Source organism: Pocillopora verrucosa, chromosome 1 (genome assembly GCF_036669915.1).
Source record: "Pocillopora verrucosa isolate sample1 chromosome 1, ASM3666991v2, whole genome shotgun sequence".
Lineage (NCBI taxonomy): Eukaryota > Metazoa > Cnidaria > Anthozoa > Scleractinia > Pocilloporidae > Pocillopora > Pocillopora verrucosa.
Genome location: NC_089312.1, coordinates 9,087,828 through 9,113,968, shown reverse-complemented (window position 1 = coordinate 9,113,968; position 26,141 = coordinate 9,087,828). Strand labels below are relative to the sequence as shown.

Genomic DNA, 26,141 nt, shown 5'->3' with positions numbered 1-26,141 from the left:
GATTTGCAGTAAAAAATGTAAAGTAAAAACGGATTTCGACGCTGAAAAATCTGTTCCCAAGGTGGATTTTCATTAAAAATCCCGAGCTAATATATGTATATTTTTTTTCGTTTTCGTTTTTGGATTTCCCGGAAAAACGTAAAACATGGAAATCCATGAGATCTGGAGTTAGAATTCTTAATTGAGATCCATTATGAGGATGGATTTTTCAGCGTAGAAAGTCGTTTTTATATTACGTGTTTTACCGCAAAATCCCAATTCCCGATTTCAAAATCAAAATCCAGATTCGTTGAAGTTAAGAACTCAGATTTTTCTTAAAACAACGTCTTCTTTCTGATTGTCCAAGACTAGCTCTCAACCCAGTTTCTTAACAGCCACATTCAAAATGGCGGACGAGTTGCCACGAGTTCAGGACTGAAAGAACCGATGTCGCACTGAATAGTCAGTTTATTTTGACAATTGTGTTACATTTGATGACGGATGATGATGACCAATCCTAAAAATCGTCTAATCTTCACTTTGTACATCGGATGTGTTCAGTAACGTCTTTCTACCATGTTGAAATTAACAGGAACCCCTCGACAGGTGAGAGATCTTCAAAGAACTTTGACAATGAAATGTATGTTATTACATAGGAACGTTACTTACTCATCTTCACAAATGTTGCACTGATCACGAAGGAATAGGGTGATGGACAAAACAATGATCTCCAGTCCACGGACTTAGTTACGCCCGTTGGACAACTCAAATGAACTATCCTAACATGCACCAACCCTTCGATTTCTTTTGTTTTGTTTTCGTTAATCACAACAAACTCCACGAAATTTGGGCGATTATTTTAAACATTAAAAATTCTCTCCTCGAAATGTAGCGTGATCCAAGTCATGTTACATTCTTCAATATCGGTCACGAACTAAGGCGAGAAATCGATAATTTTAATTGTCCTTAAGCTTCAGTATATAGATTTACGCAGATGCAAAATGTATTTTTCATGTACATCAGTTGGCATGGCTTTGTCTGGAAGGACTTGCATATGTTTTGGAGGACTTGCACTTCCATTTTAAGCCGCATTGTAAACATATTTATGATCAAAAGAGCAACACCTTTTATTCTTTTTGTTTAAAGATTTTATTCTAAATGAATTTAAGATTCTATCATGGTGATTTATTGTGAGAATGATTGCTTATCACAGGTTCTTCAGTATTAAAATAAGCGCGAAAAAATGACAGAAGGGTAATCCCTTTTACAAAATTCAAATTTTTGATTGAGTTCCTTAGAGTGGACCTCAAAAGCAGTTAAATGTAAATTGGCCAATTTGTCTCATCAGATTTTTAATTTGGCTTAGTTAGACATTGTGGAACCTAAGTTTCAGTTGTACTCTGCAGGCATCAAGTGGTCTCCCCTGTTATTATTAAGGCAAAGGGCAGAAATTGTAATTTCTGTGGCTTTTGGAATAGTTCTCACCAAAGGATCTTTTGCAACAAGTTTCATTGTAATCAGTTACCCCTTAGTGTGGCTCTGTCCTCTGAAACACTTTCTTGTAGACAAAGAGACTTGAGAATGTTTGTTATTTATAAACTGTGTGGTGTAGGAAATGGATTTGAAAAGAAACTAAATGAATCTTAATTTGTAAAACTTCTTTTAAAATGAAGAATTTTGGATAAATTAGAACAAGTAACAGATTGTCTCTGTTACTGAGTGCCTTTTAAACTATAACAGAAGCACTTTGATTGAAGATTGTTGTTACCTTTGCTTTTCTTTTTTGTGAGTGAGTTAAAACTGGAAAACAGAAGAGCATTAAGTATCTTTCTTTTAAAAGACATAGATTTAGTTAAGGCAATTTCTCTGAAAAAAATTGTTGAATAATTGTCCTTAAACTTTCCTTAAATGTTCCTTACAAATGTCTCTTTAGAAAAATACATTAATTTTGAAAAAGATAAGTCAATGTGCTTGTCTAGGAGATTAAATAACGGGCCAAACATACCCCATTTATGCCTGTGCAGTGGCACTAATCAATGAGTGTCATTTCATCAGTTCACATTACATTTTGCTGCAGGTGGAAGCTAAGGTTTTTAAAGAAACCCTTGAAAATAACTTGATACGGTACATAGAAAGTTTGGAGCATATGGAACAATTCCGTATATAAATAGTAGGAAAATCAAGTAAATTTAAATGACATAGACTCAAAATGTTCCTTGAGTCGTTCCTTTCAAGATCATAATTTGAATCCTCAAGTAAAGGGCTAATTTGTACATGCTTTAAGGTTTATATTTTTTACCCTTTGGAGATTTTTTTTTTAAATCCCCAATTTAAAGGGGATAAATGGTACATGAAATTTATGCAATAAAAAGTATAGGTCCCTGTGCTTGCATGCTCATAGAGCTGAAGATGGTTGCGCCTCTTTACCTGGTCCATGGATTTAAAAACATTACCATGTTCTTGGAACTTGTGTGTGCTCATTTCCCAGATTACATGATTTTAATGTGCAATACAGGGTACGCGGTGATAAAGTGAGGAATCACCCTAACGTTTTCATACATTTTAACTCTGAATCAAGACACTAACAATTGGTTGAATTGCATGGAGTTTTCTACTGGGCTCATCAAGGCAAGAAAAATGGGGTTAGTTAATTTCCAGGTAGGCATGTTGTTGACAATGTCCAAATTGTAGCTAGTGTAGTTGAATTCACAGCAACTGAGAACAAATCCTTTAAGTAACAGGGTGAAGAGCTTGAAGTTGCTCTAAGGACTTGGTAACACAGCTTCCTTCATGTAAAACTGACATACATGTGTGCAAAGGCCTCTTGACAGAAATTCACTTTCTTCATTTCTTGTTGTTCTTTTAATTTTTAGTCCTTCAACAAGTTTTTGTTCAAAGCGTTGAAGGAATGTTGGTCAATATAACTGATGCAGAGCAGGAAAACAATCTTTTTGAAAATTTTCCACAGTTGAGGAAAGTGTAAAGATGATAAAATCTGCATTCATCATCCAACCTGAATCAAATCAGGATTTTATGTTAAATCAACATTTAAGTCCTTTTTTTTTCTTCTTAACTGTTTCCATTTTATATTTTTTCTTAAGTTTGGTTGTTTTTTCCCTTGGCCCAATTAGCTATAAAAACCAGGTATATAATTATATACCAGGTAAGCAGTGGCCAAATTAATCCAGTCATTTGGGTGAATTTTTTTTTTTTTTCATGGTATGAGATAGTTAAATGCTGATGGTTTTGAAGGCAGATTGAAGTGATAATGATAATAATGCTGAGATGACCTAAGCAGCAAAAGTTTGGGTGCAATGGACAACGTGCTAGATTAGTTTGAACTTTTTAAAGGAAACTACCTCATGAAGGCAAAAATAAAAATTCTTGGGTAATCTGCCATAAATATTTTAGTAATGTGATCTGTCTGTGATTAAATAAAGCAAAATCACTGTTGAGAATGACAAGTGGATACCATTCTTTTTTTTTTTTTTAATAAATGTGAAACTAGGAGAAGAACCAAGCAATGAGAAAGGATAGAGTAAAATATAATGCATGCATCATAACTTTTCTGACGCATTGATGGTCTCATTTTGAATGACAGGTTTTTTAATCCTAGTGCTCAATTGGCTCAGTTCAAGCCAAGTTGTTAAATAGTTTCTAAAATAGTCTGCCAATGATCTTTGTTGTTCTCCTTGAGCCTTCATTTTACTACACCTTGTATCTTAAAATATATGAATTGTGAAATATTATTAAAATGTGACATTCACATGAATTTTGTCAGCATTATTGGAGACATTGTGGCTGAGTGGTTGGGGTGCTTGACTTGTACTCTTGTGATCCTGAGTTCAGCTCTTCACCCTGTTGCTCACTGGATTTGTTTTTAGTTGCCCCTAGTTAAAAAAAAGCCAACTGGCCTGCCTGTGTCCAAAATATCACAAGTTTTCAATAAGTATTCTCACTTCAGATAACCGAGGGCATCGCTGGTAAACATTGCTACCTCTGTGGTGACTGTTTTTTCCCTTTGCATCTTAAATTTCAAGATTTCATAAGTTACTTAGGTTCTACAGGCAAATTACAGAGCGTAGTAAAGAAAAACCGATGGAATCACTCACTATTCTGAAAAGTTGATTGATTAACACTGTGAGCTTGAAGAACCAATACAGACAGAGTGTCCCCTATGACTGTTCATCATAAAAGAATTAATTATTGATGATACTTTCGCAGAAGATGTAAAACAGTTGGATTCCCTCTTGAACTCAAGACGTGTTGCGGAAACGGGAAGGGCAAGAAATGGCCACTAAGAAATGTAGGAACAAAGAGGACTGTATGACTGATGAAATGAAAATGTTTCAAAGAATTACCACGGAGGATGCTACGCCTAAACAAGTGAGTAATAGGTTAGCATGAACTAATGAGTTAACTGTTAAAATCAATAGTTTTTCTTACTGTTTTTAAAAACAGGTACCAAGTGATCAGTACCGTAATGATTCGATTTGGCGCCCTCGTGCTAAAAGCGCCCCCTCTGTGATAGGCACCCCCTTTCTAATAAGCACCCTCTCTAATAAGCACCTTCTCAATATAATAAGCACCCCCTCTAATAAGCGCCCCCTCTAATAGGCACCTGCACATTCGAAGGTGTTTCATCTTCCTTTAATTGCTTACTTCAAACCGATTGTTCCACTGGAGCTGATCAGATTCCAACAACATTCATAAAGCTGGTGGCTGACCACTTGGCAGGCACCCTTGCCAGGATCATAAACGTTTGTATAACTGAAGCATACTTCCCAAAGCTTTGGAAGATCCCTAGAGTGTCGCCTATACCCAAGGTAGACAACCCAACGACCAATGACGAACCAAGACTAATCTCGATATTACCGGTGTTGTCTAAGGTGTTCGAAAGATTGGTCGGCTGGCAGATGTCGGAGTTCGCAAATAGCGCCTCTCTTCTTCATGATAACATTTCTACTTTCCGTAAAGGGCACTCTACCACTACTGCCCTTCTTTGAATAAGAGATGATATAAAGCTCCCTATGAAAAAGAAAGAGGTCACCTTGATGGTTCTCGTCAATTTTTCTAAGGCTTTTGATACGGTTTGTTTCAAGACGACGCTAAAGAAATTCTACAAACTTGTCTTCTCCAAAAATTATTTAAAATGGCTCCTTGGCTATTCATCTGATCGAAAACAATTCGTACAAATTGATGACACTAAATCAGCCACACCTCAAATTGTGACAGTTTGGAATACCTCAAGGATCGGTCCTTGGGCCGATGATCTTCAATTTGTATGTATCAGACCTTCGAGACAACCTCGATCTATCCACGTCTTGTTCTCAGTACGCTGGTGACACATCCCTCTACACCCACTGTGCAGTGAGGGAATTGGAATCACCGACGTACGATTTAAATGAATCCCTTATCGAACTTGGATCATGGTCTTAGGACTCTAACCTTGCCTTGAACCCTAATAAGACCAAATTCATGGTTCTCTCCACCCAGCAAATGTCATCCCATCACAAATTAGCAGATTGCGCACTTAATCTCACTGTCGGAGACAACTCTCTTAAGCGAGTCGAATCTACAAAGTTTCTCGGGGTTAACATCCACAGTAACCTCAAATGGGACGACCGTATCAAACATTTAGCTGCTTCATGTTATGGTACCTTAGCCACGCTTAAAAAAAGTCACAAACTTTACTAATTATAAGTTAAGGAAGCACCTTGCCGAATCGTTAGTTCTATCACGCTTAGACTTTAGTGATATTGTATTTTACCCGCTCAGTGAAAATCTGCTTAAAAAGCTTCAGCATATTCAGTTCTCCGCTGCCAGCTTTGTCACGGGTCACCATGAATACTCTACTTAAATTAAGCTGGTTACCAATGAGTGAGCGTCGGGACTGGCATTTACTTAAAGCAGCGCACAAAGCCCTGTATGATGAACATTGGCCCAGAAACAGTAACAGGAGGCGTGAAACAGTACAACACGGTAAATACTTACGTTCTAGTGAAACTATTAACCTTAAAATACCACTGGAGTCAGGCACATTTCAAGACAGTGCCGCTAAGCGTTTTAACTCCCTCCCGGCTGCAGTGAAATCCTGCCCGGACTTTAACGCCTTTTCAAAAGAAACTCATAAAATTTTAAAAAAGCTGCAGTAGATATTTCTAGAGATGCACATGTAGATATTATTATAAGTAATTCTGATGTGTGCACAGTTCCTTCAAACGAATGATCACGCCTTCAAATTTTGCGACGACGATTTCTTGGCTATTCGTTCTGGCCAGGAAAGATCCAAGGACAGTATGTCCGTTCAACAGTCTTCTTGGTCCTTTTCAAATAAACATCAAAGCTTTGTTTGGAACAATTTGCTGGTTCTCAAAAAATTAAATTAGTGCCGTGTTCCATAATAGCACCCCGTTTCAAATAAGCGCCATCCCTCTAGGTATCAAGAGTAAATAAGCGCTCCGGGCGCTAATTAAATCGAATCCTTACGGTATGTACAAGAAAAATCAATATCGCTGAGCTTTTTTCATACTTGATTTTTTTCCCACGACGATGAAAAGCTATAACAATTGCCAAAGCGACAATGGGTTCTGACTTTTCAGGCTCTTAAGTCGAGGATGAGGGAAAGAGTATTGCGGGAAGAAAAACAGCAAGAAGGGGGAGGGGGTGGGGAAGAGGCAGGTCCCCGCCCACACCACTCCCCTACCTGCCGCTTTATTCAAAGCTAATTCCAACAGGAAACTCTTCACACACTATATCGACAATCGGGCACGTAATCAGATTGCGTATTAACTAAGTAATGGGCCAACAGGTTTTAGATTGATAACAAGTAACATGACACACGTTCATGCTACCAAAAACTCAATTGAACTTCGAAAGGGTGTCTATGTCAATCCCCCATTGTCAAGGTCTCTAAAAAACGCGATTGGTTAATTGATCAGATCACCCACGTCTCACGTGAATACCAAAAACATACCATAGGGGAGGGAAAGACAAAACTTGTTTCCGAAATATTGACGAAAAAATTAGAAAACTTTAATGACCAGGATTTGTAGATATACTTTGTTGAGAAAGTGCGAGGTCAAGATGACTGAACATGAGCTCAATTCCTCAGTTTCGAGGTTTTTGTCTCGGTCTATAACAGCAATTCAAAACGACAAGACCAAAATCCCGCTATCCTGTACACCCGAAAAAAAAATTAATGAATAGAAAATAAAAATAGAAAATTTGCTAACGAAACTTTTTTTTCTTTTTCTTTTTTTTTTTGCTGTCTGCAACACTGTCGTAAAAACTGTTGGGAAAAATGTTTGCTGTTAAAAAATGGGAAAAGGAAGAAATAAAACTGCAATCCTGTCTTATCAACGCGCATTAATACAGTAAAAAAGGAGGTACATGTCAATGTTAGTAGGCTCCTGTCAATGTACATGCCAGTTGGCCGCGAAACTTTCTAATAAAATTAATTTTTTTCCAGGGCATAAAGATGGTTTCTGGGAAAACGTCGTGGTCAATTTAGCAATGGCAAAGAAGAAGTTTGAAAGACTGCTCATTCACAAACTCATTTGAGCCATATTTAAGGAACTTCTTCATGGACTTACTCAGCTATTGTTCTCAACTGAAGCCCTTGACCTATTGTCAGAATTAAAAAAAAAAAAGATTTTGAGTTATAAAAAAAACATTATTACTTCATGATCTCGTGGTCGACTCAAATGCATTTTGTTGAAAGTGAATCATAAGAATAATTTAAATGTTTCAAGAGAGAATAAAGGCCATTATTTTCTCTTGACTATTTCAAGTGTTATTGTCAGTGAGAAAATTTCCCAGAAAGTGGAGACATGGAGTAGCCTATGTGTAGCCGTACCCTACCCTCGCCAAGTACGACTACACGTAGGCTAGGCGTGGATTAACCAATTTTGAAGAAACTTACTGCCGAGGATGGCCTTAATAAGATGATCGAAAAGAATAAAAGCTGTTGGCCTTATAAAAATAATCATTTCTATTCAGAAGAGTCCAAAATAAGCGCGTAAACTTGTGGAATATTGGGAAAACTGCTCTAAAGTTCTGGGTGCTTTCGATTGGTAAATCCGGATTAAAATTTTGAAATAGAGATAACGGATTTTGTTGTAAGAAATGAAGAGCGAAAACGGATTTCGACGCTGAAAAATCTGTCCTTTTTTTCTTTTTATAGTCAACGGTTAACCTCAGTGAGACCCCTCTTAGAGGAGATCCTTTTTGGATTTCCCGGAAAAACGCAAAACATAAAAATTCATGAGATCCGGAGCTGGATCTCTTAATTGAGATCCACTTTGAGAATGGATTTCTCAGCGTTGAAAATCGTGTTTGGATTTCATGTTTTACCGAAAATTCCGAATTCCCGATTTCAAAATCAAAATCCAGATTCTCAACAGTTAAGCACCCGGATTTCTCTGAACACGGCGTCTTCTTTCTGATTGGCCTAGACTTGCTTTCGACCCAGTTTCTTAGCAGCCACGTTGAAAATGGCGGACGAGCTGCCGTGAATTTAGAACTGAATCAATGTCGCACCGAAGAGTCGGTTTGTTTCGACAATATTGTGGTACATTTGATGACGGATGATGACGAATGATGAAGACCTGTTCTAAAATCTCGTCTGATCTTCACCTTGTACATCGGATGTGTTAAGTAACGTCTTTCTACCATGATGAAATTCTAATGTTTACTTGGAACCCCGCGACAGGTGAGAGATCTTCAAAGAACTTTTAACCGATTCAGTGTCAATGAAATTTATCTTATTACATAGGAACGATACTTACTCATCTTCTAACAAATGTTGCACTGATCACCAAGGAATAGGGTGATGGACAAAACAATGTCCTCCAGTCCATGGACTTAACCCCGTTGAACAACTCAAATGAACTACCCTAACATGAACTAACCCTTTGATTTTTTTTTGTTTTTTTTTCGTGAGTCACAACAAACACCACGAAATTTAGGCGATTATTTTTAACATTCAAAATCCTCTCCTCGAAATATAGCGTGATCCAAGTCATGTTACATTCTTCAATATCGGTCACGAAGTAAGGAGAGAAATCGATAATATTAAATGTCCTTCAGAATATAAATTGACGCAGATACAAAATATATTTTCCATGTAAATCAGTTGGCATGACTATGTTTGGAAGGAGATTATTTTTAAAGGTTTTGCACACCCATTTTAAGCCGCATTGTAAACATATTTATGGTCTAGAAGAGCAACACCTTTTTTCTTTTCGCTTTTTCTGATTTTCCTATACTAAATAAATTTAAGATTCTATCATGGTGATTTATTTCGAGAATGACTGCTTATCACAGGTTCTTAATAATTATAAGAGCTAAAAATAATAGACTGTGAATCCATTTTACAAAATTCAAACTTTTGATTGGGTTCTTCAAAGTTGACTCCAATAGCATTTAAATGTAAATTGGCCAATTCGTCTCATCTGATTTTTAATTTAGCTAAGTTAGACATTGAGAAACCTAAGTTTCAGTTGTGCCCTGCAGGCATCAAGCAGTCTTCCCTGGGATTGTTAAATTAAAAGGCAGAAATTGTAATTTCTCTTGCTTTTGCAATACCTCAACAAAGTATCTTTTGCAAGTCTCATCATAATCAGTTATCCCAAAGCATGTTTCAGTGTCTTTTAGAACACTTTGTTGTAGACAAAGAAACTTAAGAATAAGTGCTATTATAAACTGTGTGGTGTAGAAAATGAATTTGAAAAGAAACTAAATGAACTTTAATTTGTTAGACTTCTTTTAAAATGAAGAATTTGTAATAAATTAGAACAAGTAACAGATTGTCTCTGTCATTGAGTGCCTTTTAAACTATAACAGAAGCACTTTGCTTGATTAGATTGTAGTCACCTTTGCTTTGCTTTGCTTTGCAAGAGAACTTCTGAACTGGCTTGATTTATTTCATGTGAACAAATTGAAACTGGAAAAAAAAGAGCATTCAGTATCTTTCTTTTAAAAAACATTAAGTTAGTTTAGGTGATTCCTCTGAAAAACAATTTATTGAACAATTTTCCTTAAACTTTCCTTAAAAGTTCCTTGCAAATGTCTGTTTGAAATGATACATAAATTTTGGAAAAGATAAGTCACTGTGCTTGTTTAGGAGATATAAGTGGCCAAACATACCCCATTTATACCTGTACGGGCACTAATGATGTGTGTCATTTAATCAGTTCACGGTACATTTCGCTGCAGGTGGAAGCTAGGGTTTTTAACCCTTGAAAACAACTTGATACAATAGGTAGAAAGTTTGGAGCATATGGAACAATTTGATAAATAATTTACGGGAAAATCAGGCGAATTTAAATGACATAGACTCAAAATGTTCATTGAGTTGTTTCTTTCAAGATCATTATTTGCATGCTTAAATAAAGAGCTATGTGCATGCTTTTAGCCTTATCTTTTTTCCCCTTCGAAGCATTTTTTTTAAAATCCCCAATTTAAAGGGAATAAATGGTACACCAAAATTATGCAATAAAAAATATAGGTCACCATGCTCGTATAAGAGCTAAAGACCTTCATACCTCTTTAACCTGGTCCATGGATTGAAAAACAGTACCATGTTCTCAGAATACACATGTGCTCTTTCCCCTGATTACATGATTTTAATGCACATCACAGGATATGCGTTGATAAACTGAGGAATCACCTTAATGTTTTCATGCATTTTAACTCTAAATCAAGACACTAAGAATTGGTTGAACTGCATGGAGTTTTCTTCTGGGCTCATAAAGGCAAGAAAAATGGGGGTTAGTTAATATTATTAATTAGGGTAAGCAGTGGCCAAATTAATCCAGTCATTTGAGTGAATTTTTTTTCATAGCATGAGATAATTAAATGCTCATTTTTTAAAGGCAGATTGAAGCGATAATGATGCTGTGATGACTTAAGCAGCAAAAGTTTGGGTGCAATGGACAACATGCTAGATTTGTTTGAACTTTTTCTAAGGAAGCTTCTTCATAAAGGCAAAAATAAAAATTCTTGGGTAATCTGTTCTAAAATTTTTGGTGACACAATCTGTCTGTGACTATTAAGTAAAGGAAAATCGCTGTTGAGAATGACAAGTAGATACCATTCTTTTTTCAATTAATGTAAAACTAGGAGAAGAACCCAGCAACGAGAAAAGATAGAGTAAAATATAATGCATGTAACATGACTTTTCTGACACATGGACGGTCTCATTTTGAATGATAGGTGTTTTAATCCTAGTGCTCAATTAGACTCAGTTCAAGCTCAGTTGCTAAATAGTTTCAATGATCTTCATTGTTCTCCTTGGACGTTAATTTTACTACACCTTGTATCTTGAAATATGTTGAATATTATTGTACATGTGACATTCACATGAATTTTGCCAGCATTATTGGAGACATTGTGTTGGAGAGGTTTGTTCGCTGGACTTGTACTCTTGCGGTCCTGGGTTCAACTCTTTACTCTGTTGTTCACTGGATTTGTTTTTGGTTGCCCCTAGTTTAACTCCTAGCTTGCGCTTTGTAAAAAGCCAACCGGCTAATGCCTGTGTCCAAAATATCACAAGTTGTGGATAAGGATTCTCACTTCAGATAACCAAGGGCATCACTGGTAAACATTGCTAGCTCTGTGGTGACTGGTTTTTTTTTTGTTTAATATTTCACAAATTACTGAGGTTCTACAGACAAGTTACAGAGCATAGTAAATAAGTACCATTGGAATCACTCACTATTCTGGAAAGTTGATTGATTAACACTATGAGCTTGAAGAACCACAACAGACATAATTGCCCTTATGATACTTTCACAGAGGATGAAAAACAGTTGGATTCCCTTTAGGACATGTATAAATCAGCTCAGGACGTGTTGCAGAAACAGGAAGAGCAAGAAATGGCCATTAAGAAATGTAGGAACAAAGTGGATGACCGATGAAATGACAATGTTTCAAAGAATTATTACAAAGGATGCTACACCTAAACAAGTGAGTAATACTTAAGCATGAACTTTTGAGTCAACTGTTAAAATCAATAGCTTTTCTTACTGTTTAAACAGGTACCACTGATCAGCACCATAATAATTTGATTTGATGCCCTCATGCCATTAACCCTTTCACTCCCACAAGTGACCAAGACAGAATTTCTCCTTACAGTGTCAATACAATATCAAGCAGGCAGGTGATGAGAATAGAGGAGAATATCAATCATGGGATTATTAGTTGATCCAATACCAACTTCTCTGAACTAACATCATAAGAATTGTATGGCAGATAGTAAGGAGAATTACTAATTAGATCTTGGGAGTGGAAGGGTTAAAGCACCCCCTTTCTAATAAGCATCCCCTCCAATAATCACCCCCTCTGATAATCACCCCCTCTAATAATCACCCCCTCTAATAATCACCCCCTCTAATAAGCACCCCCTCTAATAAGTACCCCCCCTAGTAAGCACCCTTCCTAATAAGCACCCTCTCTAATAAGCACCTCCCTCCATATTATGTAAAGAGGCTGCTGGTTGTGACCTACCAATCCTATCATGGTTCAAATACAGAGGAACTGAATATTCTCCTCTCTAAGGCAAAACCCAATTACAGTTTAAGGAATTCTTTAAATATAGAAGTGCCAAGACCAAGATCTGAAATTGACAGGTCCTCTTTTAAACACAGGGCTGCGTTGGCATGGAACCTTCTTCTGCATCATGTCAAAGACTGTGCAATTTTAAGATCTTTTAAGATTAAGCTGAATGCGAAGAAACATCTACTAAATAGCATTAATTTTGCCAGAGTTTCCTTCTGTGTTTCAATGAAAAATGATGATTTCCTATATTTTTAGATATTTATTTATTATTTATAATGATCACATCTAAATTTATCTAATCATTATTGTATTTAAGAAGAAATTTATATCTCGTTCACTTATATTTTTATCCTTACCTAATGTGACAATATTTAATTAGCTGTAGTTAGGCAGGTCCACATTAGGACTTCGTTCTTGCCAATTTTCATAACCTGCATTGTTAAATAAAGATGTATGTATGTCTGTAAGCACCCCCTCTAATAAGCGCCTCCCTCGAATTAGTTTTTGTTGATTAGTGCCGCTGTTCTTATAATCACCCCTGTCGAGTGTGAAACACCCTCATTGCGATAAGTGCCCCTATACCAATTAGCGGCACTATTCTGTTTCAGTGATAATAATGTTAGTGTACCTGCACATTCAGGGTGAAGGTGGTTCATCTTCCTTTAATTGCTTAATCACTTACTTCAAACCTTATTATACAAAAACAGTGGTCTTCGTCTCAGTCTCTCAACTATAATGTCCATGTGTGTGCACAGTTCCTTCAAACGAATGATCTCGCTTCAGGGACAGCATGTCCGTTCACCAGTCTTCTTGATCCTTTTCAAACAAACGTCAAAGCTTTTTTTGGCATAATTTGCTGTTTCCCGAGAATTAAATAGTGCCGTCTCCCTTAAAAGCGCCCCGTTTCGAATAAGCGCCCTCCCTCTAGGCATCACTAGTTAATAAGTGCTCCGGGCGCTAATTGCGCCCGGAGCACGAATCATTACGGTATGTACAAGAAAACTCAGTGTCGCTGAGCTTTTTTCATACTTGATTTTTTTCCTTGTCGAAGAAAAGCTATAAAGTTTGCCAAAGCGGAAATGGCTTCTGACCTTTCAGGCTCTTAAGACGAGGATGAGGGAAAGAGTATAACGGAAAGAAAAACAGCAAAAAGGGGGAGGGGAATTAATACAGTAAAAGAGGAGTTGTAGGTAGATATACATGCCAGTGGGCTACTAACTTTCTAATAGATTTAATTTTTTTTCCAGGGCATAAAGATGGTTTCTGGGAAAACGTCGTGGTCAATTTAGCAATGGCAAAGAAGAAGCTTGAAAAATGCTAATACACAAATTCATTTGAGCCACATTTGAGAAACTTCTTCATAGACTTCTACAGCTTTTGTTCTCAACTGAGGCCCTTGACCTAGTGTCAGAGTTAAAAAAAAAAGGTTTTGCTTTATAAATAAATCAACATTATTACTTCATGATCTCTTGGTCGACTTTGGCTTCATGTGTAGCACCTTCATTCACAACATCCTCAATTAAATCTTTCCGGCTCGTTCGGTTCGTTGCTCAATCTAAGACTACATGACAGCACTTTCCAAAGAATCACTACTTTCATAATAATTTACTTTCTAAATTGTTTGTTTGTGTTTGAAGATATGTGAAGAGGAGCCCTGTTGTGTGGGAATTTTCTTTTCAGATTTCCTTTAACCAGCTTCAAGATATCAACTGAATGGAAATTCCATCTCCAGTTTTAAAAACCATATAATTTTCGTTGAAGGTAGCAAGAAGTACATTATTATAAGATAATGACATTGACTGCGCCTTATGATTTTCAGATTTCTCTTACCAGTTTAAGGATATCAGCTAAATGGAAATTTAATCACCAGTTTAAAGATATCAGCTAAATGGAAATTCAATCACCAGTTCCAAAAACCATATAATTTTCATCTAAGCTAATGCGGAGAAGTGTATCATTATGAAATGATCACATTGACCACGCTTTGTCTCCCAATGATGATCTGCCTTAACAATTAGATGCCACAAAAAAATTTATATTTTTGATGCGAATAATGAGTCAGAGTAGCAGCTGCTTGTGAAACGCACGATGTGGTTTTGGCAAGTCGATAGCTTGCCGCCAGATCACCATGTTGATTTTCAAATGGCAGGGTCGATGGTCAACTTCTTACCTCTTGAATTTTTTTGGCTTTTAAATCTGAAACACGTTAGTACAGATGTAATTTTTAGATACACTTTTATAAGTAAAGAAAGAAATCACTCGGTAACAGATCCTTTAAGAAGAGTAGATAGTACTGTTGTCTTTCCACTGCTGTCATCAAACCAATGATCATCAAAGAGGTAAGTCTATAATAGTTAGATCGGTTCTTTTAAACCTTGTCTATCGGCTTATCTGCGTACATCACTCAAATCCATTTTGTTGAAAGTGAATCACAAGAATCAGCTAGATGTTTCAAGAGATAATAAAAACCATTATTTTCTCTTGACTATTTCAAGTGTTTTTGTCAATAAGAAAATTTCCCAGAAAGTGGAGACATTGATAAGCTTACGCGTAACCTTACCCTCCCCCTGCCGAGTACGGCTACACGTAGGCTAAACATGCACCAATTTTGAAGAAACTTACTGCTGATGATGGCCTTAATAAGATAGTGGAAAAGCTTTAAAATTGTTGGCTGTGTAAAAATAATCTTATTTCTATTCAAAAGAGTGAAAAAAAACTGCGAATACTTGTGGAATATTGGGAAAATGGCTCTAAAGTTGTGGGTGCTTTCGATTGGTAAATCCGAATTAGAATTTTGAAATACAGATTTTGTATTTAAAAATGAAAAGCAAAAAAAAACGGATGATGAAAAATCTGTCCTCAAGATGGATTTTCATTAAAAAAATCCAAAGCTAGTTTTCTTTTCTTTTTATAGCCAACGATTAACCTCATTGAGACCCCTCCTAGAAGAGATCCTTTTTGGATTTCCCGGAAAAAGGCAAAACATAGATGAGATCCGGAGCTGGATTCTTAATTGAGATCCACTTTGAGGATGAAATTCCCAGCGTTGAAAGACGTGTGTTACCGCAAAATCCGAATTCCCGATTTCAAAATCAAAATCCGGATTCGTCGAAGTTAAGCACACAGATTTCTTTAAACACGGAGTCTTCTTGATTGGTCTAGACTACATTTAGCTCTCGACCCAGTTTCTTAAAAGCCACATTCAAAATGGCGCATGAGTTGCCGTGAATTTAGAACAGAAAGAATCGATGTCGCACTGAATAGTCGGTTTATTTCGACAGGTGTGTTATGTTTAATAACGTATGATGGTGACCTGTTCTAAAAAACTTGTCTCATCTTCACTTTGTACATCGGATGTGTGAGGTAACGTCTTTCTACCATGATGAGATTCTAATGTTTACAAGGAACCGCTCAACAGGTGAGAAATCTTCAAACAACTTTCAACCGATTCAATGTCTATGAAATGTATCTTACTACAAAGGAGCATGACGTACCAATTTTTTAACATATTTTGAAAGCACCGATCACCGAGGAATGGGGGTGATGGACAGAACTATGTCCTTCAGTCCATGGACTAAACCCCGTTGGACAACTCAAATGAACTACCCTAGCAATTTCACCAACCCTTCGATGTTTTTTCGTTTCGTTTTCGTCAGTCACAACGAACACCACGAAATTTAGGCGATTATTTTAGAAATTCAAAATCCTTCCTTCGAAATATAGCGTGGTCCAAGTGATGTTACATTCTTCAATATCGGTCACAAAGTAAGGCGAGAAATCGGTAATATGAAATGTCCTCTAGTATTAATATAGATTGACGCTGATACAAAATGTATTTATAGGACTTGCACAGCCATTTTAAGCTGCATTGTATACATACTTATGGTCAAGAAGGGCAAACCCTTTTCTATTTTTTAGTGATTTTCTTTTTCTTAATGAGTTTAATATTTTATCATGGTGATTTATTGCAACGATGATTGCTTATCACAGGTTGTTAAGCATTAAAATAAGAGCTCAAAATTAATAGAAGGTTGATCCCTTTTACAAAATTCGAATTTCTGATTGTGTTCCTTAAAGTTATTTTTAGTTATGTTCTGCAGGCATTAAACATTCTCCCCTCAAATTTTGAATTAAAAGGCTGAAATGTTAATTTCTCTGACTTTTGGAATATCTCACCTCAGTATCTTTTTCAACAAGTTTCATCATAATCAGTTGAAAATCCCACAGCATGTTTCTGTTCTGGAACATTTTCTTGTGGACAAAGAGACTTATATGTAAGAATGTTTGTTATTCATAAACTGTGTGGTGTAGAAAATGAATTTGAGATAAAACTAAATGAACCTTAATTTGTAAAACTTCTTTCAAAATGAAGAATTTGCAATTATTTAGAGCAAATAACAGCCTTTCAAACAGAAACACTTTGCTTGAAGATTATAGTCACCTTTGCATTTTCATTCCAAGAGAACTTATGAATTGGCATGATTTATTTCATGTGAAAGAGATTAAACTGGTAAAAAGAAGAGCATTCAGTATCTTTCTTTTAAAGTCATTAATTTACTTAACATATTTTCATGCATTTGAACTCTGAATCAGGACATTAAAAATTGGTTGAGCTGAATTAAGGTTTTTTCAGGGCTCAGTGAACTTAGTGAACTTTCATCTTAGTTTTGTTTTAAACCTTTGGCACAAGCGGGACTGATGTGTGAGTACCTTTGTAACTTTGTTTTTTCTAATTTAGTTCTCCAGCATTGGGCGAAAGTATTCAAACAGATATTTTGTTGTAATGACACATATTCAATTGATTTGAGATTTTAAAGGCCAGAATTGTTTACAATGCACCAGCCACCTTTTAGATAAGGACGATAGGCTGTTACCAGCTACCAAATTCTTGTAACTCTTTGTACTTTAATGTAGTTTGTATTGGTTTATTTGTATTGTTTATTATCATTTTAATCTCGTTATCAGCGTTAAGGCCCAGCTTTTTACACTCAATTTCTGTTTATATATTTTGCAACATTTTGTTAGATTGATAGAACTTTGTTGCATTATTGTTTCAGTTTATGATTGTTCAATTGATTGATTGACTGATTGTGAGATTGATTGTGATTTGTGGTTAGTGGATTGCTTGCAAGATTAAAGATTTGTGTAAATGGTCAACTTTGGTTTGTTACATTCTCTCGATTTGTAAAATAGCCCCAAACACCTCGCTAACTGCATCTTGGAGCAACACCACTTGAAATCTTATGAATTAGATTTTTGGTTGCCACAAGCATTACAGATAGAATCTGCATTCATCATTCAACCAGAATCATATCAGGATTTTTATGTTAAATCAACATTTAAGTCCTGTTATTTTTTTTCTCCTTTAACTGTTTTCATTTTATATTTTTTCTTAAGTTTGTTTGTGTTTTCCCTTGGCCCAATTGGCTTTAAAAACCAGGTTAATAATTATATGACAGGATAAGCAGTGGCCAAGTTAATCAATTTACATTAGATACTTTAAATGGCAGACTGAATTCATAATACTGCTGAGATGACTAAAGCAGCAAAATTTTGGATGCAATGGACAACATGCAAGATATTTTGGAACTTTTTTGAGGAAGCTGCTTCATGCAGGTTAAAACAAAAATTCTTTAGCTGTAAACTGCCCCTTATTAGCTAGGCCCTTGGTTATAGGTCTGTCTACCTGTGAACAAAAAATACATTTGATTGTAAGCCTCCCTCCCCCTCTTGGATATAAGCACCTCTCTAGCTTTTCTTGTTTTAGTGATAAGCAGGAAGCCACTGTTGTAAATTAGACATTATTATTTTAATTAAAGAAGCAAAGACAAACTTCAAGGAAATCAAAGTGTGAACTTCCTTTTTGTTATGTTCTAGTTTTGTTTGTGTTGTTAGTTTTTTTTTGTTCTAAATGTATTGAAATTAGTTTGATTTATTAATGCAATGCATATTTTGATCAGTGCTGCTATAGCTTGTGCTTTTTCTGTTCTGGTTAATTTAAACCCTGTTAGATATACATTGTGTTTGTATTTCCCTCCATTTGTAAGCCTTCCATTTGTAAGCCCTGCATTTATAAGCCCTCCATTTATAAGCCCTGCATTTATAAGCCCTCTGTTTATAAGCCCTCCATTTATAAGCCTTCCACTTATAATCCCTCCATTTATAAGCCCTCCCTTTATAAGCCCTCCCTTTATAAGCCCTCCATTTATAAGCCCTCCATTTATAAGCCCTCCATTTACATATAAGCCCTCCATTTATAAGCCCTCCATTTATAAGCCCTCCTAAAACCTCTTACAAAGTTGCACAAGCACAGGCATCAAATGTGTCAATTTATTGTATAGTATTTTTTTCTGCGTAATATGTGTCTACAGCTGTACATGTTACATTGTGTTGTGGTGGGTCACTAAAATGTGAATTACTATAACTACAGTAACTGTGAACTCTCAAAGTTACTGGGCAATGCATGGTTCTCAGTTGCACAAAACTAGAAAACCAGGTGTCAATGCCCAGAAATAATTATTGTGGGCAAAATGTTTTGAGAAAGTGCATTCACAGGCTTAATTTTATGCTGGCTTCACTTTTTAAAACATGATTGCCTGAGGTTTGAAACCACCTTCTTCTCCCTCCCCTCCCTTATCAATTTTGTTGTGTTTAATTTTTCACTGTAAATTGTACATTGCGTTAATGCTAATGTTATCTGAAAAAAAAAACAGTCACTAAACAGCATTGAAAAATGAATAAGGACTCAAAAACCAGTATACTATGCATGAATATGCTTAGACAGATGCTTAGTTTATATTTAGCTCTGTTGCATTAAATTTTTGTCCATGATTTTAGATTGCCTTATTTTTAACATTGTATTTTCTGGTTTTACCAAATTCTCAGTGCAAAAATGATATGAAATGTATAGCACAAAGAGCAAAAATTTATATTTAGATCTCAGAATTTAGAAAAGATAGAATTTTTTTTTTCAAAATTTTCTAATTTTTGTTTTATTTATTGTGATTGCTTTTAGTTATGCTGGGGACTGAGACTTTGCGTTATCTGTCAAGGGTATCAGTGTTGGCATTGAAGATCTTCAGGTATATTATATTTATTACAAACAGAACATTTTTTACCTGCATGAGTTGTTTGAAACTGGAATTCTCATTTATTATCCTGCTGTTTTCTTATGGTTTTTTTTTTCATCCCATTCAGCTTCGTGGAAGTCTGTGTGTGATTCTGTGCCCTCTCATTCCAGCTGTTCCTCTTGTGGGTGGGCCGTGTGTTAGTCTTCTCTCTTAACAGACTGGTAAGTCAAAAATTAATTGAAACAAATTTTTGACTAGAAAAGTTGTTATTTAGGTTGCCATAATTTATTACAAACTGAATCAGGTTGGATATTTAACAAATACATTCCATTTTGCAGTAGGTCTATTCAGTTACAGACCACAGATGTCAAACTGTGGCTCTTAAGTTGCAGCCGAGTGTGTCTGAGTGTTTCAAGACTGTAACAAGGAATCCAATTGTTTTATATTATAAGGAAGTAAAATGTTGTTCATAGTGATGTAATCTATGCCTCTGTCCTCAGATAGATTGAAAGTAAGATCCAATCAAATTGGGTGTATGATTCAGCTTATTGTAAATTTTGTTTTTGTTTTATTCTTTACAGGACGTAGACTTTGACTTAACAAACATGGAAAATATTCTTGATATTCCTAGTCTGAGGTATGCTTCACCCTTCGGAAAACTTGCATGGGCAACAGTAGATGTGCTTAATATATGATGAATCATTAGTTGTAGTAAAGTAGACATGATTTATAAATTAAACTGATCTGGATTAGAGTGATGTGAGGTTCCGTAACTTCCCTATCCCTTTTTTTCAGTGACATGATCCATCGAGTATTATATGATGTTGTGGTGGGATTTGTGGTTCTCCCAAACAGGATCACAGTTCTTTTGACTGACATTGATCTGTATAAACTGAACTACCCCTTGCCTGATGTGAGTGACTTGTACTTATCATTAGAATTTTCTTTCTGCAAATTGTCTTTCATTGTGCCTCAAGACATGTTTAAAACAATTATTTAAATTTGAATAACTCAGTAGTACTGGGTACACCAAGTGTACACATAAGTGAAGTTTTTAAAGGTTTTTGACAATTGATTTTGCTTTCTCTTGTCACTCCAGGGTGTCCTTTGCATTGAAGTCCTGGAAGCTAAATAGACTTAATCAAGAAAGAAATTGTTATCATATCTAAAGGTTCTACTGAGATTCAAATGCTATTCTTAGAGGTATGTGTCAAAGCTATGGAGATTACTGTATGAGCTAAAGACATGAAAGAGCCCTTACTGACCAGCAGTAATATGTATCCAAGTGTCTTTTGGTGCTTGTGTCACTGAAATTTTTTTACCTCAGTTTCATGGAAGGTGAATCATACTTAAAGTCTGAACTCCTCTGAAAATTCTACTTTTGTGTAAACTTTTTTGATTGTTTATTCTGAATTAAATAGAATCAGCAATCAGTGAGGCATAAATTTATTAATTATTATGTCATTTTTTGGATTTCTTATTTTCTTTGCCCCCATGAGGAGATGAATTCATTGAGACAAGATCATTGTTTTAGAACACCAATGAGTATCTTACTGTATGTGCACCATAGCTCATGATGATATTTCTTTCTGTTGCCAGTGGGAGCCAAGACATTCCACACAAAGACAAAGGACAACACAGTGAATTGGATATGGAATGAATATATGGAATATTTCATATCTGATTGTTTTGTTTCTGATTGTTTATGTGAAGGCCTTTGCAGAAAACTCACATGGTCAGAAAATATAAATTGGTGTCTTTGATGAAGACTAAGTATCTGATGATGAATCTCTTGGAACATACAGTAAGTAATCATCCAAGTATTAATTAGTAGAAAGCAACTCATATCTCCAGTTTTTACATGTATGTGACTGTTTTGATGTTGACAAATGATGTTTTATCTCCTTAGTGTTGAGGCTGACATGGGTACAATTGTCCAAAAATGCAATGTTGAATTGGTAAGTTACAAATCTTTTGCTTATTAAAGAGTTGTATGTCATATTCAATAACCGGTGTTAGGAACCTTTTTTAACACCATGTGATTTGATATAGCATCTAGAGCAATTTTTAATTGATTGTTGAATTAAAGCAGGATTGCACCAGGTTTACTTCTTATGGTCTGTGATTGGTCTTGAAAACATGTGCTACCCTCTGAGCCAAACACATGCAAAGAGATAAAACTTATAGTGATTTGATCAGTGACACTTTCCTCTACTTTGGGTACTTTACCTGTTTTTTCTTTTAGCTGAGTTTACATTCACAGGTTCATTTTAATAATTCTCCCTGTCCTGATTGGCCATTGTGATGAATTATTGGTTTAAACACTCAGATTAAAACTCCTAGAAGTGATTACCATGTAACTTCTCTCTATAGTATCCATACATTATACAGCAAACAGGTAATGAGAACACTCAAACTCATCAGGTACAATTTACAGTATTACCTTGATTGAAACCTAATTCTCATAATCAATTTAGAAGGAAATGTGTAGTAGCCAGAGGGGAGAATTGATGATCAGATCTTGAAAGTTAAAGGGTTAAATTCACTCAATTTATTCTAACCTGTAATTATGTAATTTTTGAATACAGTGGCATCCACTAGAGAATGTGAAGAGTGGCCAGATCAACTTGAGATGCACATGGTGTTCACATTGACTGCCAAACTAGAAGATCTCCCACCAGTAAGTTCATAGTTACTAACATTAAAGGGTGGTTTTCGTTTATGAGGACAAGCTGAATAGAAAAACCAAATCAGTACAGTCAAAGAATAGTAGATGGAAAGCAGAAGTTGTGGACCTGTACTTTTGAGAATAGGTGTGTGAGTTGGTTCCTTCTGTGTTTTTTCTAGGCTCACAAACAACTTTTCACCATTTTCTGTCTGTAATGTTCAGCACGTCTAGCAACTTTGGCACACTTTGGAAGTACAGTAGTCAGTGGGAGAACTTATTTTTTTACTGACTGGCCATGCTCAAAAAAACAGGACCAGTTTAGCAAGAACTGCACCTTGGTCCTTTACATATGTAAGCAGGACTGACCATTTGTTTAGGCAGACCAAGAGGCAAAGATCTTGACTGTGTATTATTTGCTTGTTTATTAGTTTTGTTTTTCATATACAGCCTGACCAAGCCATTGTTGGTGAGGAGATGTTAGCAACAGCAGCTCTTTTTTGTTAAATTGAACTCAGCCAAGAATCTTCCCATAAGTGTGTGATGTAGTTTCTTCTTTATTTGATAGAAAGGAAAATAAAAATGCAAAATCTCTGCTTCTCAAAATACACTGTAAGACCACACAAAGTGTGAAAGGTCACTGTTGTTCAGTTTTAATTTAAATTATAACTTTTTTCAGGCAACAAATACTGCCTGTGGCACCACAAGTGCATTCTGCAAACTTACTGTTGGAAATATTACTTACCAGAGCAAGGTAAGTCACACTTTTGATTGATCATCCATAGGCTATTGTTTTCCTGTGTATCCTCACTGAATTGTCACAGATCCAAGGTCCCACAGGTTTGCACACTATGTTGTTGGTCTACAGGATAAGGGAGTTTAGTTTCCAAAAAAATAACTGTGATTTGGTTTTGTTAACTCAGTTGATAAAACTAATGGTGGATGTTACCCATACCATTTACATGTCAGTTTTGCTGGTTGTCTTATTGAAGGAAACTCTTATTACTGTTGTTTCTTACTGTTACTCAAGTACATTTCTCTTGTGTCGGAAAACGGAAAACAAATGAGATGTCCTTAGTTTTTGTTTTGAATTTTGGTCTCGTAGCTCAATTGGTGCTGTTGCACTCAACTAGTATGCAGGAGGTGTTGTTCTGCAATTGCTTAAATTACAGTCCACCTACAATGAACCATTTCTTTGTTTGACTTTCATTTGCAGCTCAAATTAAATTATTTTATTAAAAGTTATGATCAGAATTGTTAATGGGAAAGGAGAACCCCTTAAAACTTGCCTCTCAACGAGTGTCTCTGTACCTCAGTTGGTAGTAGTGCCCAACTAGTATCTTGGTGGCTCCGTGGGTTCAAATCCTTTCAAAGTGACACAATGTCTCTGTACCTCAGTTGGTAGTAGTGCCCAACTAGTATCTTGGAGGCTCCGTGGGTTCAAATCCTTTCAAAGTGACACAATGTCTCTGTACCTCAGTTGGTAGTAGTGCCCAACTAGTATCTTGGAGGTTCCGTGGGTTCAAATCCTTTCAAAGTGACACAATGTCAGTCGACGAGAAACAGATTATTTGGTAGCACTAATTGTCCGTGATTCCTTTAAAGAACAACCTTTGGAACCAGTTGTAGATGTTTCAAGTAAGTTTAACATCTCAGAGAAAAGATCATTTCTTTAATTATTCCTTTTAAAATTGTAGAAGTTCCTGAAATGGCCCTGAGCATCAAACCCTGAGTAACTCTCACTAAAATGGCGAAGGAAGATTATGAAGAAATAAATAATCAGTCTCATCTTATATCTTACATGTATGTCTTTTTTATCCCATAAAGGTGGACTCAGTGCTCGTGAAAAACTCCCAAAATGAATTCAAGCTGTTGTGTCTAAGGCGGCTCGTAGAAGGGTAACATGCCATGTTTCTTCACATGTCCATTGAAGAGAATCGTCTGGAAAGCTGACTCAAAATGGCTCTTTAAACGTTCCAGTTTCGTCTTATCACACAGAACACTGCTGAGTGCTGACCTTGCCTTTCAGTAAAGGAAGAAGCCTAACAGGCACGTGCCCTTGAGGCTCTGACTGCTCCACGTAATCAGCTGGGCCTGCACAGAAGGGAGGGAAACAGTTCCATGCCCTCTCTGACAGACATTAGGGGCGTTTAAGAAAACCACAACGGGAACGGGAACGTCACTAAACAAAAGCTTTAATGAGTAGAACAATGGCTATGCATTAGAAATTTTTGTAAATTTCTCTGCGTCCTCTGCAAAACAACGGTAAAACGTAGGCTGGGGTTCGTTATATCGAAAACCTCGATTTAACGAGTTTGCGGAAAAACCAAAATGTTCGTTATATCGAGGGATGGTTAATAGTTTTTTTGGATCGGAACGATTACTGTAAATAACATTTGTGCTTTAATGTCTATATGAAGCTACTGAAGATAATCACAAATCTCGTTGTTTTGTCATTGCGTTACTGGCCATCTCAGAATTTCCAATTATATCTGTTTGTAATTTTTTTATATCATTGTAAATGATGTTATGTTAAGTTATTTTTTCTGTAAACAGTTTCAACAAATAATAAAGAAAAAGTGTGAAGTGTAACATCCGACAACCCTAGTAGCTTCAAGAAATGCTTGTATGTATAGACGAACGAAATTACGAATTTCGCCGTTATCTTAACGCCGTCGGCATTTATAATGAGCTGTGAACTGTGACGCTGTTCTGTTGTTACAGAATTGAAGGATTTTGATTCTTGTTGGTCTGTTTCGCATTTGTCTTTTGTTACATGTTGACATTTGTTCGTTATATCGGGGTATATTATACGTTGGAGCTTCTGGGTTGTACTCTTTCTACAAGGATTTCGTTATCTTGAGGGTCTTTTCTCTACATTTTACTGTAACTTTGGTCGGGCTGAAGACTATCGTTCGTTATATCGAGGAATTCGTTATTAAGAGGTTCGTTACATCGAGGTTCCACTGCGCTTTAAGTTGCATCAGGCCTCGGATACCAGAGGAATTCTGTTTGGTTCTTCTGGCTCATACTAAATTCAACTGAGTCTAATTTTCAGGGGAGAGGAATATGTCTGATGGTATGAGCACATCCTCTCACTTTTACTTTACTTCCTTTTTTTCAAACGAAGTTGCAGTTGATTTTTTTCACAAAACAACAAAATTCTCACACAATAAATTATCTTGAAGACACTTTGTTTGCATATATTGAAGCAGCTGAATTTTATCTTCCTTACACATAAATATTAGAATCACAATGATATAGCAGTTGTCCATTTTTTAATAATCTTCTTTATAAGTATTGATTATTTACTGCGCAGGAATACCAGCTTCAGCTTTTGTTTCTTTGTTCTAGGAAATGTAATAGAATCGACAAAATAAATCGACAGAAAAGCAAAATAACATGCATCGTTGACATCTTGCTAAGGTTTCTCCCAAAGATATGATTATGATGGAAAATCCCTTTGTTATTCAAATTCTAACTAAACATGTGAAATTTCTAAGTTTGTTTACGACAGTTTTGAATATTGTATTCTAAGGATAACGGCCGCCTGATAGTATCAACGAACTTGGAGGATTAGTTAACAACAAACTGAACTGTTCAAACGTGAATAATGAAAAATAGTTATATATCTGAGTTTTAATTAAGATTATGCTGAATGGAGATGTGCAATATATATCATAGCCACAGTGATTATTTACTGTGGCTACAAACTGATGACTGGATTGAATTTTACTTTGTGTTCTTTGGGATGTTCAACTTTCTTAAAATTATTTTCTAAGGCATCATTTGGGTATTTGACTATTTGAATCCTGGTCTTGTAGACCTAATTATTTTAGGCCACATAAGTAAATTTAAAAAAGCTT

General features: G+C 35.9%; 1 long non-coding RNA gene across 4 annotated transcripts; it reads left to right on the top strand.

Annotated features, from left to right (window-relative positions):
• Window positions 1-364: 364 nt before the first annotated feature.
• LOC131786811 (uncharacterized) lies at window positions 365-24,753 on the top strand. Of its 4 annotated transcripts, none has more exons than XR_010718306.1 (14): window positions 365-585; window positions 4,207-4,365; window positions 7,451-8,692; window positions 11,779-11,949; window positions 19,556-19,622; window positions 19,738-19,831; window positions 20,192-20,247; window positions 20,406-20,523; window positions 20,710-20,813; window positions 21,210-21,414; window positions 21,520-21,568; window positions 22,199-22,290; window positions 22,955-23,029; window positions 24,103-24,753. It is a non-coding gene; the product is annotated as an uncharacterized lncRNA (long non-coding RNA). The 4 variants fall into 4 exon arrangements; XR_010718305.1 differs by having other exon boundaries at window positions 4,204-4,365; XR_010718308.1 differs by lacking the exon at window positions 365-585 and adding an exon at window positions 2,413-2,621 and having other exon boundaries at window positions 4,204-4,365.
• The last annotated feature ends 1,388 nt before the right edge of the window (window positions 24,754-26,141 follow it).